This window comes from Pseudophryne corroboree, chromosome 1 (genome assembly GCF_028390025.1).
Source record: "Pseudophryne corroboree isolate aPseCor3 chromosome 1, aPseCor3.hap2, whole genome shotgun sequence".
In the NCBI taxonomy this organism is placed as follows: Eukaryota; Metazoa; Chordata; class Amphibia; order Anura; family Myobatrachidae; genus Pseudophryne; species Pseudophryne corroboree.
This window is the reverse complement of record NC_086444.1, coordinates 420,503,372-420,518,829: the sequence shown is the minus strand read 5'-3', so window position 1 is coordinate 420,518,829 and position 15,458 is coordinate 420,503,372. Positions and strand designations below refer to the sequence as shown.

Sequence of the window (15,458 nt, the reverse complement as noted above, 5' to 3'; positions counted from 1 at the left end):
CATTGGCGCTGAACGCTGCTGGATCCGCTCTGAGGAGAAGCTCCGCCCCTTGAAGATGGCGCGTCTTCCCCCACAAATTATTTATACTGGCGTGAGGATTCCGTCCTCTGTGAGCGTCTGAGTATGGTGGATTTTGACGCTAGCCTGAGGATTCAGTCTCCGGTTAGCGTCCGTGACCAGTGTAGGGTATTAAGACGCTTGCTCAGGATGCCCCTCATAGCGCCAACACTGTGTGCTGCCGAGCCTTCCCAGAGCGCAGCCTCTCAGAGCAGCACTCCTATCCTTGTGCCGCTATATCTTGCCATCTTCTGATCTTCTGACTCTGTAAGGGGGTGGCGGCATGCTGCCGGGGTGAGCGATTCCCTGTGGCGGGGAACATTTGATCCCCTCAGGAGCTCAGTGTCCTGTCAGCGGAGATAGGGGCTCAGACCCCGCAGGGCGGACACTACTCCCCCCCTAAGTCCCTTGAAGCAGGGAGGCTGTTGCCAGCAGCCTACCTGTAAAATAATAAACTCTAAAATAAACTTTTACTAAAGAAGCTCTGGAGAGCTCCTAGAAACAAAATATGGAGAAAAAAGAGACTCTTTTGTGGGCGCACTCTTAACTTGGAATAATATGTAAGATATTGAGAGTAATTAGTAAAATAAGATTTAACTTTTATTTATATAGTCAGATAAAATTAGTCAGTGGTCACTCATGTGGAATAACATTCGATTATTACAATAAAGTGAGTAACAAGTAAAATACTAATGCTAACATAAGTGAACTGAGTAACAGTGCAATTAATCACAATTGAATGCTAATATTAGCATAATATATTCCAGCTGCCAGAGTCTGATCAAGGTCCTAGGGGGAAATTCCCCTTGGAAAAAGATTTTTGTGAGTAAGAAATGAGCTGCAAATATGTGTTAGCCCCACATCAGATGAGTAATTTAATTTAGATATCTTGTGAAATTCTGAAATTCAAATGATAAAATGGGTAATAACCAGCTTCCATGAAAAAGGAGGAAGAGCAGTAGGAAATAAGATAGCAGGGTGAATCTGCTGTCAGTGTTAGACTCTGAGCGTAATGGGCCGGTCTGTGCTCTACTATACTAGGTCTTCCTCAATGGTCGCCCACTTGAGTACTGACCCAGCACAACACTGATTAGCTTCCAAGTTCGGATGGCTTTGGGCGTTTCCAGTGTGGTATGATAGTAGGGAAAGTTAAATGATAACGGAAACTCTGGAATCACTGATGAGAGTTCACGAAACTGATAGTGCAAAGAATTAGATGGATCTGCTGCCAATGTTAGACAGGGATAACCCTGAATCAGTGGTGAGAGTCCACGAAAATAGGTAAAGATTGAATAAAAATTAGAAAGAAGCAAAAGAGAAAAGGAGAAGAAGGGAGGGGAAAATATAAGAGCCCTTTCAGATAGTCAGGATTTAATTGGTAATGGACACTTTTGAATTATTGGTGGCAATCACAGGAGTATACTAGGCTGAACACGCAGCTTTGCTGTTCGAAACGTGATAGATTGCGGTGAAACACCTTGTATAATCTACAACAGCGGATGTCAAGTGCAATGATCTTGAGTATCTCTGCTTCAAAATCATGAGCCCACATATAAGTATCAGAATAACAGAATAATTATACTATAGTTAGAGTGCCAAGTAAAAATGTATCAATAATTGAGCTGCAGAAAAAACATAACAATGTATCTAGTACTCTGTCAGTATCTGATAGACTGTGAGTACATATGAGCAGTATGAGAGAGTGGTTGCAGATCAATCACAGATGACCTAAAAACACGTTATAAATTGATGACTAAATACTCATTGACATAAATGATGCGTATTATATAGGTAATTTTAAACTAATAAAGAGCTGTAGGAAACAGTAGATGCAAATAAATCTGTGCAGATGAAAAAATATATTAAATAGATCCATGCATTACCGATAATATTAAATCATTTTAAATATTTTTACCTAAAAGGTAGAAGTCAAATGATGAGCAAAATAACGAGAGAATATTGATTCTTATAGAATGCTGGACATAAATAAGCAGGTACCCACAGCTAATCATACAGCTCAGATGACAGTTGAATTGAAGAGAAAAAAAGATTAGAATGTTGAGGATAACTAGATGAAATAGATATTACCACAGCAGGAAACAAATGGAAAATTCTGTGCCTTGCATGTAAATTGGCCGTCACTGAAAGGGATGAACAGGCGACCGTGCTGGCAAGATGACAAGTCCAGATGAGTGACAACGTCCGTACTGTAGTAAATCGGAGAGGCAGTAGGGCTGAGTCCTCAGGTGTGCCACAAGGAATCTCCGTCAATGGAGGATAGAGCGTGCGGCCGGGCTTGAGAGAACCTGCAACGCAGGTTACTGTGGATTGGACGTACGGTAGTAAGACGGAGCGGCAGTGGGGATGAGTCCTCAGGTGTGCCACAAAGAATCTCCGTCAGTGGAGGATGGAACCTGCGGCCGGGCTTGAGAGAACCTGCGGCGCAGGTTACTGTGGATTGTCCGTGCCGTTATACGTCTCTGATGTTTAAAGATGAGCCGCGGCGGGTATGTAGAACTCTGGGTAGGAGAAAAACGGCAAGGCAGTCAGGAAGCTGGTAACATCCTCGAACTTGATAAGCGGCATAGGGTAGCAGCAGATATCAATGGATATGCAGTACTCTGGAAAGTCGGAAGGGAAAGGCAGTCGGAAGACGCGTTTCACCCGTCAGCCGGGCTTGATCACTTCCTGGTGCGGGCTGTAGTCCTGCAGGTTTTAAACGTGGTCTGGGTCATTTCATGTCCAATCATTGGACAGATGTATTACGTGACAGCTGAGATGAATGAACAGAATTGTTGCTTGCCAGCTGATATCACTAAGTTTATACAGCCAAACCCGGCTATGTGTTGTATTCACAGACCAGTTCAACTCGGCAGGAACACCCGCGGGCGATATTACATAAAAGAAAAATAAGAATAAAACAAGAGAATTATAAACAAATGCATTTTCATTTTAAAACACAGCCAAAAAACTATAAATAAGTTTTACATAGACTTGAACGTTGGGGCGGCACCTTATTATTGGAGAAGGGAACATGTGCAAATATGGTAATGTGTTGATAAAACAACACAAAACAAAACAAAGGAAGCAGATGGCCCCGAGTGCCAGACCAGAATGAGAGCTCAACTATAAGTTATATTCGGTCTTAGTTGTAGGGATTATAAATTATAGAGATTCTAAAGGTGATGTCAAATAAGGTATACATAATATATGAGCCAAGTAGGATAGATACTCATATTTTGATTGATTTACCCTCTGCATGCTAATTTAAATACTAGAATATTGTAGCATGACCTGGAAGGTTTGATAGAGGTTGGGCTCTGAATAAGATCCGGAATGGAATTGCTGGGAATCACTATAGCAATTGAAATGATGATATATGAAAAAATCAAAAGGTGTATAAAAGATGTGTGGCTTAACACTGAATCAAAAATTGGGTGAATGGAATATAGTGAGATATTGGTCACAAGTGAATTCACTGGAAATGCTAGTAAGGTGTGAAAGCAAGAAATATGTTGAGTGATGGATAACTGGGTGAAAAGGAGATTTATGAAGAACAACAATTGTGTGGGATAAGGCATGTGCTGTGCGAAAAATGATATTGAAAGTAAATTATAAATTAATATTAAATAATAGGTATAAAAATAAAAATTAATAAGTAAAATGGTGAAAAATAATGAAGGGGACTGTGTGCAATAATTGATGCACGTGATTCATGAAAGAAAAGAATTGGCCAAAATCAGTGACTAGAGACAGTATAATGATATATATTGCCATGATGAAACAGGTTATTATTAAAACCATGCTGTGAAAAAGCTGCATGATGTGAGAAAAGGTGAGGTGAACAGTGAAAATAGTGATACCAGTGAGATACAAATAGGGTATAACATGTATAATAAGAATTATTAGATAAGAGTTCTTAAGTTAATAAGTTGAAAGTCCTGTGTAAGAGAACTATACAATCCTGTAATCAATGTGAATGAATGGAGATGAAATGAGTGTTTATAGGAAAGCACTGTAGTTGATATACTCATTCAGACCCATGGGTTTTAATCCTCCCAGCCTAAATGTCCACTCACTTTCTTTTTTAATGAGCTCTTTACTCAAATCACCTCCACGAATACCTAAGTGGACTCTCTCCAGACCAAATGCACGTATCTCATGAGGAGAGTCTTGGTGCTGAGCGTGGAAGTGTCTGGCTGCAGATGTTAATTTTTTCCCTTTGGAAAGGTCTGACGAGGCATTTCTGATGGTTCCCATGTGCTCCAGGATCCTGGTTTTAAATTTTCTTGTGGTCATACCAACATAACGTTGGTTACAACTACAGATTAAGCAGTAGACCAATCCCTGTGTATAACAATTGAAAAAATGTCGTAGGGGAATGTCTCGTCCCCATCTGTCTTGTACTTTATCTGTTATCTTAATCTGAGGGCAGGCTCTGCACTGGCCACAGGGAAAAGATCCTACTATATTTCTGGATTTATTGGGGTCACGTGTATAGTGACTCTGGACGAGCATATCCTTCATGTTGTTGGATCTTCTCCAACTTATTTGGAGAGTGGAGTCCAGAAGAGGTGATAAATCAGCATCCAGATGTAAGACTGGTAGATGTTTATGAATCGCATTCTTGATTTGGCGCCATTCTGGGCAGAAGGTACCTACAAACCGGATCTGGGAATCATCGCTTTTTACCTTATGTTTATCTTGAAAGATCAAGGTGTCTCTATTGATTTTGAGAACGGAATTCTGAGCTCTCTTTAAGGCACGTTTACTATATCCACGGGCATGTAGTCGTGTTGTATGTTCTTGACTTTTTTGTTTGTACACATCATTCTCTGTACAATTACGCCTGAGTCTGAGAAATTCTCCCTTAGGAATATTCTCGATAGTTGGTGGAAAATGTGAACTTGTCTGATGTAAGATACTATTGGTAGCTGTATCCTTACGAAAGAGCTCTGTGGCCAGTGTTGCATTATCTGTCTTGAAAATATTCAGGTCCAGAAATGAAACCTTGTGTTTGCTTATTGTGTGAGTCAAGAAAATATTCAGATCATTGTTGTTCAACAGGTTGATGAAATCTAATAGAAGCTGTTCATTACTGTCCCAGATTACCAGAATATCGTCTATGTACCTGAGCCAATTCAAAATGTGTTGTGTATATTCCTGATTATTGTCACTGAACACTATTGTCTGCTCCCACCAACCGAGGAACAGGTTGGCATATGTGGGAGCACACGCTGCTCCCATGGCTGTCCCCCGAATTTGTTGAAAGAATTGATCCCCGAACGTAAAAAAATTTTTTGTTTAATACAAAACTTAGCACTTCGCAGAGGAAATCATTGAATTGATTTTTTTCTTTCATGTCCAGGAAAAATGTCATTGCTTGGACCCCTTGGTGATGGGAAATACTACTATATAGAGCTTCCACATCTAGGGTGACCAAGATACTGTCCTCATCCAAACAGACATCATGCAATTTTCGTAAGAGATCTGATGTATCTTTCAAGTAAGATGGTAATGTCATAACATGTTCTCTAAGATGTAAGTCCAAGAACTTGCTAGGTGTTTCCAAGCTCCCCTAGCTGTGACCGGCTCCTCTGGGCACATTTTCTAGACTGGGTCTGGTAGGAGGGGCATAGAGGGAGGAGCCAGCCCACACTCTCAAACTCTTAAAGTGCCAATGGCTCCTAGTGGACCCGTCTATACCTCATGGTACTAATGTGGACTCCAGCATCCTCTAGGACGTAAGAGAAATATTGTTATGGGTAAAATAAACTGTAGGATTAAAATAGATCACAGGGTAAAATATAAACAGTATTGAAAAACATAGCAGGGATAATGGAATTGCAGACTGCAGAAATAATAAGAATTTACTTACCGATAATTCTATTTCTCGTAGTCCGTAGAGGATGCTGGGAACTCCGTAAGGACCATGGGGAATAGCGGCTCCGCAGGAGACTGGGCACAAAAGTAAAAGCTTTAGGACTACCTGGTGTGCACTGGCTCCTCCCCCTATGACCCTCCTCCAAGCCTCAGTTAGGATACTGTGCCCGGACGAGCGTACACAATAAGGAAGGATTTTGAATCCCGGGTAAGACTCATACCAGCCACACCAATCACACCGTACAACCTGTGATCTGAACCCAGTTAACAGCATGATAACAGAGGAGCCTCTGAAAAGATGGCTCACAACAATAATAACCCGATTTTTGTAACAATAACTATGTACAAGTATTGCAGACAATCCGCACTTGGGATGGGCGCCCAGCATCCACTACGGACTACGAGAAATAGAATTATCGGTAAGTAAATTCTTATTTTCTCTGACGTCCTAGTGGATGCTGGGAACTCCGTAAGGACCATGGGGATTATACCAAAGCTCCCAAACGGGCGGGAGAGTGCGGATGACTCTGCAGCAACGAATGAGAGAACTCCAGGTCCTCCTCAGCCAGGGTATCAAATTTGTAGAATTTAGCAAACGTGTTTGCCCCTGACCAAGTAGCTGCTCGGCAAAGTTGTAAAGCCGAGACCCCTCGGGCAGCCGCCCAAGATGAGCCCACCTTCCTTGTGGAATGGGCTTTTACAGATTTTGGCTGTGGCAGGCCTGCCACAGAATGTGCAAGCTGAATTGTACTACAAATCCAACGAGCAATAGTCTGCTTAGAAGCAGGAGCACCCAGCTTGTTGGGTGCATACAGGATAAACAGCGAGTCAGATTTTCTGACTCCAGCCGTCCTGGAAACATATATTTTCAGGGCCCTGACTACGTCCAGCAACTTGGAGTCCTCCAAGTCCCTAGTAGCCGCAGGTACCACAATAGGCTGGTTCAAGTGAAACGCTGAAACCACCTTAGGGAGAAATTGAGGATGAGTCCTCAATTCTGCCCTGTCCATATGAAAAATTAGGTAAGGGCTTTTATAGGATAAAGCCGCCAATTCTGAGACACGCCTGGCTGAAGCCAGGGCTAACAGCATTACCACTTTCCATGTGAGATATTTTAAGTCCACAGTGGAGAGTGGTTCAAACCAATGTGATTTTAGGAACCCCAAAACTACATTGAGATCCCAAGGTGCCACTGGAGGCACAAAAGGAGGCTGTATATGCAGTACCCCCTTGACAAACGTCTGAACTTCAGGAACTGATGCCAGTTCTTTCTGGAAGAAAATCGACAGGGCCGAAATTTGAACCTTAATGGACCCTAATTTTAGGCCCATAGACAGTCCTGTTTGCAGGAAATGCAGGAAACGACCCAGTTGAAATTCCTCTGTAGGGGCCTTCCTGGCCTCGCACCACGCAACATATTTACGCCAAATACGGTGATAATGCTGTACGGTTACATCCTTCCTGGCTTTGATCAGGGTAGGGATGACTTCATCCGGAATGCCTTTTTCCTTCAGGATCCGGCGTTCAACCGCCATGCCGTCAAACGCAGCCGCGGTAAGTCTTGGAACAGACAGGGTCCCTGCTGGAGCAGGTCCTTTCTTAGAGGTAGAGGCCACGGGTCCTCTGTGAGCATCTCTTGAAGTTCCGGGTACCAAGTCCTTCTTGGCCAATCCGGAGCCACGAGTATAGTCTTTACTCCTCTCCTTCTTATGAATCTCAGTACCTTTGGTATGAGAGGCAGAGGAGGGAACACATACACTGACTGGTACACCCACGGTGTTACCAGAGCGTCCACAGCTATTGCCTGAGGGTCCCTTGACCTGGCGCAATACCTGTCTAGTTTTTTGTTGAGGAGGGACGCCATCATGTCCACCTTTGGTTTTTCCCAACAGTTCACAATCATGTGGAAGACTTCTGGGTGAAGTCCCCACTCCCCCGGGTGGAGGTCGTGTCTGCTGAGGAAGTCTGCTTCCCAGTTGTCCACTCCCGGAATGAACACTGCTGACAGTGCTATCACATGATTTTCCGCCCAGCGAAGAATTCTTGCAACTTCTGTCATTGCCCTCCTGCTTCTTGTGCCGCCCTGTCTGTTTACGTGGGCGACTGCCGTGATGTTGTCTGACTGGATCAGCACCGGCTGACCTTGAAGCAGAGGTCTTGCTAGGCTTAGAGCATTGTAGATGGCCCTTAGCTCCAGGATATTTATGTGAAGTGATGTCTCCAGGCTTGACCACAAGCCCTGGAAATTTCTTCCCTGTGTGACTGCTCCCCAGCCTCTCAGGCTGGCATCCGTGGTAACCAGGACCCAGTCCTGAATGCCGAATCTGCGGTCCTCTAGAAGATGAGCACTCTGCAACCACCACAGGAGAGACACCCTTGTCCTTGGTGACAAGATTATCCGCTGATGCATCTGAAGATGCGACCCGGACCATTTGTCTAGCAGATCCCACTGGAAGGTTCTTGCGTGGAATCTGCTGAATGGGATTGCTTCGTAAGAAGCCACCATCTTTCCCAGGACCCTTGTGCATTGATGCACTGAGACTTGGCCTGGTTTTAGGAGATTTCTGACTAGTTCGGATAACTCCCTGGCTTTCTCCTCCGGGAGAAACACCTTTTTCTGGACTGTGTCCAGGATCATCCCTAGGAGTAGAAGTCGTGTCGTCGGGATCAGCTGCGATTTTGGAATATTGAGAATCCAACCGTGCTGGTGCAGCACTATCTGAGATAGTGCTACTCCGACTTCCAACTGTTCCCTGGATCTTGCCCTTATCAGGAGATCGTCCAAGTAAGGGATAACTAAAACTCCCTTCCTTCGAAGGAGTATCATCATTTTCGGCCATTACCTTGGTAAAGACCCGGGGTGCCGTGGACAATCCAAACGGCAGCGTCTGAAACTGATAGTGACAGTTCTGTACCACAAACCTGAGGTACCCTTGGTGAGAAGGGTAAATTGGGACATGTAGGTAAGCATCTTTGATGTCCAGAGACACCATATAGTCCCCTTCTTCCAGGTTTGCAATCACTGCTCTGAGTGACTCCATCTTGAATTTGAACCTTTGTATGTAAGTGTTCAAGGATTTTAGGTTTAAAATAGGTCTCACCGAGCCGTCCGGCTTCGGTACCACAAATAGTGTGGAATAGTACCCCTTTCCCTGTTGCAGGAGGGGTACCTTGATTATCACCTGCTGGGAATACAGCTTGTGAATGGCTTCCAATACTGCCTCCCTGTCTGAGGGAGACGTCGGTAAAGCAGACTTTAGAAAACGGCGAGGGGGAGACGTCTCGAATTCCAATTTGTACCCCTGAGATACCACTTGAAGGATCCAGGGGTCCACTTGCGAGTGGGCCCACTGCGCACTGAACTTCTTGAGACGGGCCCCCACCGTGCCTGAGTCCGCTTGTAAAGCCCCAGCGTCATGCTGAGGACTTTGCGGAGGCGGGAGAGGGCTTTTGTTCCTGGGAACTGGCTGTTTGTTGCAGCCTTTTTCCTCTCCCTCTGCCACGGGGCAGAAATGAGGCGCCTTTTGCCCGCTTGCCCTTAAGGGGCCGAAAGGACTGCGCCTGATAATACGGTGTCTTCTTAGGTTGAGAAGCTACCTGGGGTAAAAATGTGGATTTACCAGCAGTTGCCGTGGCTACCAGGTCTGATAGACCTACCCCAAATAACTCCTCCCCCTTATAAGGCAATACTTCCATGTGCCTTTTAGAATCCGCATCACCTGACCACTGCCGCGTCCATAAACCTCTTCTTGCCGAAATGGACAGCGCGCTAACTCTTGATGCCAGTCGGCAAATATCCCTCTGTGCATCACGCATATATAGAAATGCATCCTTCAAATGCTCTATAGTCAGTAATATACTGTCCCTATCTAGGGTATCAATATTTTCAGTCAGGGAATCCGACCACGCCAGGCCCGCACTGCACGTCCAGGCTGAGGCGATTGCTGGTCGCAGTATAACACCCGTGTGAGTATATACATTTTAGGATATTCTCCAGCTTTCTATCGGCAGGTTCCTTTAGGGCGGCCGTATCAGGAGAGGGTAGTGCTACCTGTTTAGACAAGCGTGTGAGCGCTTTATCCACCCTAGGGGGTGTTTCCCAACGTGCCCTATCCTCTGGCGGGAAAGGGTACGATGCCAATAACCTTTTAGGAATTATCAGTTTTTTATCGGGGGAAACCCACGCCTCATCACACACTTCATTTAATTCCTCGGATACAGGAAAAACTACAGGCAGTTTTTTCTCACCAAACATAATACCCTTTTTAGTGGTACTTGTATTATCAGAGATATGCAATACATTTTTCATTGCTTCAATCATGTAACGTGTGGCCCTAGTGGAAGTCACGTTTGTCTCCTCATCATCGACACTGGAGTCAGTATCCGTGTCTGTGTCTGCCATTTGAGGTAACGGGCGTTTTAAAGCCCCTGATGGCGTTTGAGACCCCTGGACAGGCACAAGCTGAGTAGCCGGCTGTCTCATGTCGTCAACTGTCTGTCGTAAAGAGCTGACACTGTCACGCAATTCCTTCCATAAGCTCATCCACTCAGGTGTCGACTCCCTAGGGGGTGACAACTGTATAATAGGCAATTGCTCCGCCTCCATCTCATTTTCCTCCTCAAACATGTCGACACAATCGTACCGACACACCGCACACACACAGGGAATGCTCTGATAGAGGACAGGACCCCACTAGCCCTTTGGGGAGACAGAGGGAGAGTATGCCAGCACACACCAGAGCGCTATATATAGACAGGAATACCACTATAAAATGTGCTTTTCCCTTTATAGCTGCTGTTAGTATCAAAACTGCGCCAAATTAGTGCCCTCCTCTCTTTTTTACCCTTTCTGTAGTGCAGGACTGCAGGGGAGAGTCAGGGAGACGCAGTGGTGCAAGTGGGCGGGTGCGGGTGGGTACGGCGTACCCGTAAGAATTTAGCCGTGGGTACGCCGTACCCACACCGACGGGCCACCGCTCCTCTTCCTTCCCCCCACGCCGCACCGCCGCACACGCCGCAACGCCGCTGATGTGAGGGCAGGAGAGGCAGGAGAGTGCAGCCTGCGCCTCTCGTTCCCCTCAGTCTCCGGTGGGTGTTTCAGTTTACTTCAGCGCCGATCCGTGAGCCAATCAGAGCTCGCACCCGCGAGCTCTGATTGGCTCACGGATCGGCACTGAATTAAACTGAGACACCCGCCGGAGACTGAGGGGAACGAGAGGCGCAGGCTGCACTCTCCTTCCCTCACATGACAGACAGGAGGACAGCGACGGCAGCGGCAGCGGTGAGTAGGGGAGGGGGGCATGTTATACCTGGCACTGGGGGGGCATGTATACCTGGCACTGGGGGCATATCTGGCACAGGGGGGCATATATACCTGGCACTGGGGGATATCTGGCACTGGGGGGGCATGTTATACCTGGCACTGGGGGATATCTGGCACTGGGGGCATATCTGGCACAGGGGGGGTATATATACCTGGCACTGGGGGATATCTGGCACAGGGGGGCATGTATACCTGGCACTGGGGGCATATCTGGCACAGGGGGGCATATATACCTGGCACTGGGGGCATATCTGGCACAGGGGGGCATATATACCTGGCAATGGGGGATATCTGGCACAGGGGGGCATGTATACCTGGCACTGGGGGCATATCTGGCACAGGGGGGCATATATACCTGGCACTGGGGGATATCTGGCACAGGGGGGCATGTATACCTGGCACTGGGGGATATCTGGCACTGGGGGGGCATGTTATACCTGGCACTGGGGGATATCTGGCACTGGGGGGGCATGTTATACCTGGCACTGGGGGATATCTGGCACTGGGGTGGCATGGTATACCTGGCACTGGGGGATATCTGGCACTGGGGGGGGCATGTATACCTGGCACTGGGGGATATCTGGCACTGGGGGCATATCTGGCACAGGGGGGCATATATACCTGGCACTGGGGGATATCTGGCACAGGGGGGCATGTATACCTGGCACTGGGGGATATCTGGCACTGGGGGCATATCTGGCACTGTAGGGGCATTTCTGTATCTGGCACGGGGGGCAATGTATATCTGACACAGTGGGGGCATTTGTGTATCTAGCACTGTGGGGCAATGTGTATCTGACACTGTGAGGCAATGTATGGCACTCTGGGGGCATTTCTGTATCTGGCACTGTGGGGCAATGTGTATCTGGCACTGTGGGGCAATGTGTATCTGGCACTCTGGGGACATTTGTGTATCTGGCAATGTGCATCTGGCACTGTGGGGCAATGTGTATCTGGCACTCTGGGGACATTTGTGTATCTGGCACTGTGGGGCAATGTGCATCTGGCACTGTGGGGCAATGTGTATCTGGCACTGTGAGGCAATGTGTATCTGACACTCTGGGGACATTTGTGTATCTGGCACTCTGGGGACATTTGTGTATCTGGCACTGTGGGGCAATGTGTATCTGGCACTGTGGGGTTATATGTATCTGGCACTGTGGGGCAATGTATATCTAGCACTGTGGGGCAACGTGTATCTGACACTATTGGGGTCATACGTGTATCTGCCCCTCCCCCATATGTGTACCACGCCCCCATTTTCATTGGCCACGCCCCATGTGGCATTTGGCCAGTACCCGTAAGACATTTTTTCTACTTGCACCACTGGGGAGACGTCCTTCCAGCGGAGCTGTGATGGAAAATGGCGCCCGTGTGCTGAGGAGATAGGCTCCGCCCCCTTCTCGGCGGCCTTTTCTCCCGCTTTTTTGGTGAGTTCTGGCAGGGGTTAAAATACATCCATATAGCCCTGGGGGTTATATGTGGTGTATTTATGCCAGCCAAGGTGTTTTACATTGCTGCTCAGGGCGCCCCCCCCTAGCGCCCTGCACCCTCAGTGACCGGAGTGTGAAGTGTGCCTGAGTAATAATGGCGCACAGCTGCAGTGCTGTGCGCTACCTTGTTGAAGACTAATGTCTTCTGCCGCCGATTTTTCCGGACCTCTTCTTGCTTCTGGCTCTGTAAGGGGGCCGGCGGCGCAGCTCCGGGACCGAGCTCCGAGGCTGGGCCTGTGTTCGGTCCCTCTGGAGCTAATGGTGTCCAGTAGCCTTTGAAGCCCAATCCACTCTGCACGCAGGTGAGTTCGCTTCTTCTCCCCTTAAGGTGCATACACACGGAGAGATTTTGGCTATGAGAGATTTTGACTAACTTTTCCCTTGAACTGGCAGTAGGAGATTTTGACTAACTTTACCAGAGATTTTGTCTAACTATGCAAGAGATTTTGGCTATGGGAGATTTTGACTATCTCATTTAAATAAGGGGATGAGTGTCATATATAGGACGATTTTACAGGGTGGCTGGTATTTAAATAGCTGAAAGTTAAAAAAAAAAAAATTTGCGTGGGGTCCCCCCTCCTATGTAAAACCAGCCTCGGGCTCTTTGAGCCAGTCCTGGTTGTTAAAATACAGAGGAAAAAATGAGTAGGGTTCCCCCATATTTAGACAACCAGCACCGGGCTCTGCGTCCGGTCCTGGTTTAAAAAATACGGGGGACAAAAGACATAGGGGTCCCCCGTATTTTCCAAACCAGCACCGGGCTCCACTAGCCAGGGAGATAATGCCACAGCCGGGGGACACTTTTATATTGGTCCCTGCGGCCGTGCCATTACCCCCCCAACTAGTCACCCCTGGCCGGGGTACACTGGAGGAGTGAGGACCCCTTAAATCAAGGGGTCCCCCCCTCCAGCCACCCAAGGGCCAGGGGTGAAGCCCGAGGCTGTCCCCCCCATCCGTGGCCCGGTGGATGGGAGGCTGATAGCCTTTCAATAGTAATATTGTTCTTTACAGGAGGCCTACAGGTCCCAGCAAGCCTGCCCCAGCATGTTGGCACTTGGAGAACCACAAGTGCCAGCATGCCCGGACATAAAGGGCCCGCTGGCACCTGTAGTCCACCTGTAAAGAAAATATTAAAAAAAAAACACAACACATTATTTTAAAAATCCTTTATTAAACTGGGTCTTCACCTGGGGGCGGCGGCCTTTAAGCTCTTTTGCATGGCCGCCGCCTTCCCAGGGCTTCCGGCGTCTTCACCTGGGGGGGCGCCACCTCCCCAGGGCTTCTGGGGTCTTGCTCCGGCGTCTTCACCTGGTGGGCGGCGGCTGCTAAGCTCTTTTGCATAGCCGCCGCCCATCCAGGACTTCCACGGCGTCTTCAGGAGCTCTTCTCCGCTCCTCCTCCGCCGTCGGACTGACAGCCGCTGCCTCGCGCTGACTTATATAAGTCAGCGGGAGGGGGCGGGGCGATGACGCGGCGAGCCGTGATTGGCTCGCGGCGGCCATCTTGAATTTCAAAAATGACGCTGAGGCGCCATTTTTGAAACTGGTACCGCTCCGCTGCCAAACTCTGCAATAGAAAGGTAAATTTCCCCCGCCCGCACCGCTGCCGCAACCCGCCGCCGCCCGCACCGCCGCCGCCCACACCGCCACCGCAACCCACCGCCGCCCACACCGCCGCCGCAACCCGCCGTCGCCCACACCGCCACCGCCGCCCGCACCGCCGCCACAACCCGCCGCCGCCCGCACCACCGCCGCCTGCACATCGCTATCGCTGGGAAAAATCGCTGGCCTCTTAAAGTGTTAGCGATTTTGACTAACTTTTGCAGCGACATAGCCAAAATTGACTTGCCTGCACTGACTATTTTTCCCAGCGATAGCGACCTAGCGGGGACGCGCATCGCTATCGCTGGCTGTGTACACACGGAGCGATCTGCACTAACTTTCTGAGCGATTTTGACTATATAGTCAAAATCGCTCAGTTATATCGCTCCGTGTGTATGCACCTTTAGTCCCTCGATGCAGTGAGCCTGTTGCCAGCAGGTCTCACTGAAAATAAAAAACCTAAAACAAAACTTTCACTAAGAAGCTCAGGAGAGCCCCTAGTGTGCACCCTTCTCGGCCGGGCACAAAAATCTAACTGAGGCTTGGAGGAGGGTCATAGGGGGAGGATCCAGTGCACACCAGCTAGTCCTAAAGCTTTTACTTTTGTGCCCAGTCTCCTGCGGAGCCGCTATTCCCCATGGTCCTTACGGAGTTCCCAGCATCCACTAGGACGTCAGAGAAAATACAGAAAACAAATTCACTGTAATATAGGGGTGTGGTATGGCTGACTGATGGTCTCCTGACTGCCGGTCAGCATACCGACGCTGGGATCCCGGCAGCATATCGACGCCGGGATCCCGGCGGGGAGGGGCAACTGCAGCGGTCGCCACGGGTTCTATTCCCACTCTATGGGTGTCGTGGACACCCAGGAGTATAAATAGTCCCTGTTGGTCGGCATGCCGACCGTCGGGATAGCGAGGGGGCGGGATTTTGGGGGAGGTCATGTGACCGTCAGTCTGCTGACCGTCGGTCACATGAATACCAACCGTAATATAGTTAGGGTTGCTGTATGTGTTGTCGAGATTTAGTGTAGATTTAAACAATGGTGAAGAGATTGTTGGAGAGCTAAAATGTTTTGCAGAGATACTGTAACTATTGCGT

The 15,458-nt window shown here is 48.1% G+C and overlaps 1 pseudogene; it reads right to left on the bottom strand.

Moving 5' to 3' along the window:
• Window positions 1-1,083: 1,083 nt before the first annotated feature.
• On the bottom strand, window positions 1,084-1,202 carry LOC134944505 (5S ribosomal RNA; annotated as a pseudogene).
• Between the last annotated feature and the right edge of the window lie 14,256 nt (window positions 1,203-15,458).